This window comes from Chelonoidis abingdonii, chromosome 5, assembly GCF_003597395.2.
Source record: "Chelonoidis abingdonii isolate Lonesome George chromosome 5, CheloAbing_2.0, whole genome shotgun sequence".
Lineage (NCBI taxonomy): Eukaryota > Metazoa > Chordata > Testudines > Testudinidae > Chelonoidis > Chelonoidis abingdonii.
The window spans coordinates 109,815,752-109,821,751 of NC_133773.1; positions in this window are offsets into that span (position 1 = coordinate 109,815,752).

The following is a 6,000-nucleotide window of genomic DNA, read 5'->3' on the forward strand; positions in this document are numbered from 1 at the left end:
TAGGTAGGGCAGGGGTGCTAAGAAAACAGTCTCTTATTTTTTGAATACAATGTTGGCAATCCTATGTGTTATGCAAAATGTAATTGCATTGCAGTTTAATGTTTTTTAACACATAAACAGTACGCAAAAATTCTTCAGTTATTGCAATTATACACATACAGTGCTTACTAATGTCAGAAAGAGAGAGCATTTGACAGGTATAGTCAAGGGGGGAATGATGAGATATGAAATGAGTGGGAGAGTCAATGAAGGGAAGAACCACAGGAAGGCTTTTCCAGACAATAAGAGGAAAGAAGGCTTTAACAACAAATGGTACAAGACTTTCTGATTGGACAGAAAGGAGGCCAGTGTTAGATGACCAGAGCACTAGGGGGAAATAGAGAGCATCTTTTAGCAAGTCCATGATAGCTTTTAATAACGAGCGGACACATTTGAACAGAATCCTAAAATAAATAGGGAGTTAGAAATAAAGTTGCTTGAGGATGGAGTTGATATTGCATTTCTTTGTATGTATGAGAAAGTGAATAGAGGCAGTCTGTATGTGCTGGGCTCTGGAGAGGCAAATGGGCAGAGACATACAATAGTCAAGGTGAGAGGAAAGGAAAGCATGCATACTAATTTCAGAAATGAAAGGCCTGGGTCAAGGAGGAAGTTAGAAAAGATAAGGGGCATTTGATGATGATCTTCTCTCTCTAGAAAAGGCTCACAAAAAGGCTGAAGGTACTGAAATAGTAAGGAGGAATATGAAAAAAGCATAGCGAACTGAGAAAATAATGGAAGCCACAAAAGAGTTGAACTCCTGTAAAATTTGTATCTTACACATTTTTATTGATTCCTATCAAAACAATAATTAGATTAATTTATTTCTCACTCTTTTCTGAAGTAAAAACAGTATCCAATTATTCAGAACAATACTCATGAGAAATAAAGCCAGTTTAGGAAAAATTGTAGCCATATGGATCCCAGGTTGTTAGAGAGACAATGGGGCTGAGGTAAAATCTTTTATTAGACCAACTTCTGTTGGTGAGAGAGACAAGATTTTAGTTCACACAAAGCTCTTCTTCAGGTCTAATAAATGTACTGAGAGTGTCACAGGTAAATACAAAGTGTAACAGATTGTTTAGCATAAGTAGTTAACATATATTTCAAGGCACCGACCATTCAGTGTGGCCACTTATACTTCTGCAATAATAAGATAGTGGAAAATGGGGTAGGGGAGGTTATAGATCACTATAATAAGCCATAAAACCAGGTCTCTATTAAGTCCAAGATTTTTAGTGTCTAGCAAAGTTATGAATTTAAGGTCCCAGCCCAGGCTCATCTTTTGACAGTTTTCTGTAGATGTCCTTTGAGGACAAGGACTGAGAGGTCAGATATGGAGTGAATGTTTTATGAAAAGTGTTTGCTATGGATGCCACAGTGTTTGTGTCATATCATTTTTCTATGTGAGTTCATCTGAGAGCATAGTGATTGTCTCATTTCACCAACAGAGTTGTTATTGGGGCATTTACTGCACCAGATGAGGTATACCACATATTGTGATAGGCATAGGTAGGACTCATGGATCTTGAAAGATGTGTTCTCAGGGTTATTGATCATCACGGCAGTGGAAACATGTCTGCAGGTTTTGCACCTGTTGTGGCACAGTCTGGTGTGACTTGGAGGTGGTGGGTCCTGGTCTGTGCTTGCTTCAGATGATAAACTGGGAGAGACAGGGGGGGGGTGTTTGAAGGCCAGAAAAGGGGATTTGGGAAAGATTTCTTTCAAAATGTGATCCCCATCAAGTATGTGTTGCAATTGTTTAATGCTACCCTGTATCGTTTCCAGTGTGGAGTAATAGGTGAGAAGCAGGGGTGTGTGGTCAGAAAGGGTCTTCCTTCTGTATTGAAGCAGATTCTCTCGGGGTACTTGGGTGGCCTGTTGCATGACACAGCTGAACCTCTGTAGTGCGTATGGTGAAGATGTGCCATCCTGTCAGCATAATTACTCCATCTCGGCAAGAAGTGACATGGCACTAGTGTGGACAAAGCAAAACTTGCATCATTCGGGAGGGGTGGAGGGGTTTTTTTTACACTCCTGAGCAATGTAAGTTAGAGCAACTTAAGTGTTAGTGTAGACTTGCCCTACATCTGGCTCATCTCTGTGTTAGTATTGTTAAAACATGTATTAGAATTATAAGAATGTGTGTAGTGTTTTGACTTTATTGAGTGCTAGTGAGCTCCTGTGTGCATTAATCTCACTCAGAACGTCTGTATCCCATATTTTAAGGTAATATTTGAGTAGTTGTATTGTGAGTCTCTGTGACTATGTAAATCACCGAACAGGAGAGAGACAGTAAGAAGCATGAAATGCTGATCTTCAATAGAGGATGTTAAATAAATAATTGGAGATATACCAATCTCCTAGACCTGGAAGGGACCTTAAAAGGTCACTGACTCTAGCCCCCTACCTTCACTAGCAGGACCAAGTACTGATTTTTGCCCCAGATCCCTAAGTGGCCCCCTCAAGGATTTAGCTCACAATGCTGGGTTTAGCAGGTCAATGCTCAAACCACTGAGCTATCCCTCCCCCCTAACAGGAAAGGCCAATCAACACCAAATGGACTATTGTGGGACATTGAAGAGGACAAAAGACTTTGTTGTTCTGCTCTCTCCACCATGAAAATGAGTCATGCAAATGGATTCCTCCCATCAGCCGAATTTGCAGCTCAGAGTACATAGGAGGAGGAGGATAGGAACCCCAAACAGAAGGAACTGTTTTTCCTCTATGCTGCTTGGACTTTGAGGTTTTTTCTAGGCATAAGTGAGATATCCCCAGGTATGGATTAGCCCTAAAGAACATATAGACCTTGCTTATTATAGAAGCTTTTATTAACTTTTGAAATTTTAAGATTATAAACTCATTTGTTATATATGTTACCTGCTTTAACCTTGTAAATAACTCTAATTTCCTTTTTCTATTTAATAAATCTTTATATCACTTATTATAGGATTGGCTACAAGATTCATCACTGGTGTGAGATCTAAGGTGCAATTGACTGGTTCTTTGGGACAGAGAGTAATCTGAATACTGCTCTGATTCTTGGTGTAAGGGTCCAATATATCACAAAAGCATGTTCGCCTAGGTAGTGAGATAGATCAGAGTACTCAGTGGAACTGTCTGTGACTCCCTGCTAAGGCTGTTACAGTGCCTGACAAGTTTATACTTGATAACTGGTTGGTGAACCAGTATAGGGTACTGGTTCACCAACCAGTATAGAACTTGGGGTTTGTACCCTGGTTCCTAACTGTCTGCCTTGAGGTTGGTACTCACACTCTGGAGTCACCGCAGGCAGTGTTACAGAATGTCCTTGTTTGAAGGTGGTTTTAAGCGTGTTAAGGTGTGTATCGCAAACTTTTCCTCAGAGCATCTTCTGTAGTATCCAAGTATCTGGTTGTAAATAACAGATTTCTTGGTGTGTTTCTTGGTCCAGAACCCCTCCCCAATTCACAGACACGAGGTGTTACTGAGTTACACAAATAGGCAAAAGAGACAGTCCTCTCCCCTCTTTTTCGCTTATGAGATAGGGGAACCTGGGTGAAAACAAAGGAGGGCAAAGATTGCCTGCCTGTCAGGCAGTCTTTCTGGATTTAGGTCTATGAGCTTGGTCTATCAGAGTCTATTACCCCTCAGTGGGGCCTACCTTCTGCCCCTCTGCGTGGGGCATACTGCTTTACAGCTGGTCTGTGCAGCTTCAAGAGTGGTATAGCCTGCAACTGTCTCCTTTTCAGCTGACCTGTCTTTGTTGTCTGCAATCCCTGAAGTGAAGCAGCCCTCTTCCTGCTCACCACCCCTTCCTTTGGCAGGTTTCCCTTTTTTAAACTCCTCACCCTCCAGGCAGAAGAAGTCCTGCGGGTATGCCATTAGTTTTGAACTGCCCAGACGAATTCATTAGTCTCTTATCCACCAGAGTGAGAGTGTGTCCCTTCACAGGGTGACTACTGGATCTGTGAAGATAAGTGTGGTGATCCACGGGTTTCCTGTATATAATTGTCCATGGGGTTCCATTCTTGAAGCTGATTGTGGTGTTCAGGAAGTTAACTCTACTGTGGGAGTGTTCTAGAGAGAGTCTGATGGATGATGGTGGCTGTTGAAGTCATGGTGGAATTTTATAAGGGAGTTTAGATCATCTGTCCAGAGGATGAAAATATCACCAATGTATCTCAAGTATATCCTTGGTTTTGTGGTGCATTTTTCCCTCCTTCTGTCAATGGAGAGGTGTTAACTAGCCACTTTGCCTTGAATAGTCCCTTGAAATGTGTGTTAACTACTTATGCTAAACAATCTGTACCACCATGTATTTAGTTGTGACACTCTGAGTACATTTCCCAGATCTGAAGAAGAGCTCTGTGTAACTTGAAAGCTTGTTCTCACAAACAGAAATTGGTCAAATAAAAAATATTACCTCATCCACCTTGTCTCTCTAGTGTAGGAAAAGAACAGTTCCACCATATGGTATAAAGATGTGATATCTATAAAAATAGCTAAACTAGAAAAATGTAAGACTTTAAAGGTGAGATTTCAAAAACAGCTACAGTGATTTAAGTACATCCAAACTCAAACTGTCAAGTTAAATGTGACATAATTAGGGCTACATTAGTTTAATTCCTAATCTTCATAAATCCTTTCACATGAACTCTAAATGAGGGAGGGGATCAAATTAGTTTTAAATTTGTCTTATTTAATGTAAGCATTTAAAAGGCCAGTGCTTTTCTTTTCACAAAATTCTTTCATTGATAATTTAAGAAAAAAATAAAGGAAATACTATACAATGAGTAAGATATTTAAATTAATGCAATAGCCATTAGAATCAATGAAATAATAAAACATTAAAGTCTTTTGCATTTTGCTTTTAGTGCTTTTTTCTTGTTGGTTTGGTTTGTTTGTTTTTTATTTTTTACACAGGATCAGTCCAGTACATGACCACAAGATCAGTTTACACTAGTTTAAAATGGTATCTACAAACGTTGTTTCAGTAATGATATCATTTATGATCCTTGCTATATCACAACTGCACAAATGCATCTATGGGATACCAAATTTTAGTGTAATTTTTCTATTTGCAATGTAAAGTTATTTTCTCCATCAAAGCTGTGTTTGACAATTCTCTCTACCATGCTGAATAAACTAGAGGTTATTTGATTTTCATTTTGAGTATTAAATATGCAACCAATAGACATGGCAGTACCCATTTCTTGATGTTCACTGGAACATATCATTCATTTACTAATTCTAGAGTACAGACATTTGGACAGATAAAATCATAGGGTTAGAAGGGTGAGAGGCGGAAACGAAGTAGACAGGAGAGCCACGGTCGTCTATCCCATGCCGTGAGGACGGGAGGTAAGTTGATCTAAGATATGTCAACTTCAGCTACACTATTCTCACAGCTGAAGTTGTGTATCTTAGATCGATCTCCTCACACACACACAGTGTAGTCCAGGGCCTAGTCTAACCCCCTGCCAAGATGCAGGATTTGTTGTGTCTAAACTATCCAAGACAGATGGTTATCAAGCCTCCTTTTGAAAACCACCAGTGAAGGAGCTTCCACAACCTTGTGGGGCAGTCTGTTCCACTGTCCTACTGTTCTTACAGTTAGGAAGTTTTTCCTGAGATTTAATCTAAATCTGCTGGGCTGTAGTTTGAACCCATTGCCTCTTGTCCTGCCCTCTGTAGCAAAAGAGAACTACTTTTCTCCATCTTTTTAATGGCAGCCTTTTAAGTATCTGAAGACTGTTATAATGTCAGCCCTTAATCTCCTCTTTTCCAAACTCACCATACCCAGTTCCTTTAGTCTTTGCTCATATGGCTTTTATTCCATCTCTTTGAACACTTTGTCGCTCACCTCTGGATCTTTTCCAGTTTCTCTATGATCTGTGGAAAGAACTTTGTATAAATTCTGTAGTGTGCTTGAGCATGCTTCCTGCCCTCTAGGAATGGAAGTAGGGTATATGTACAGTG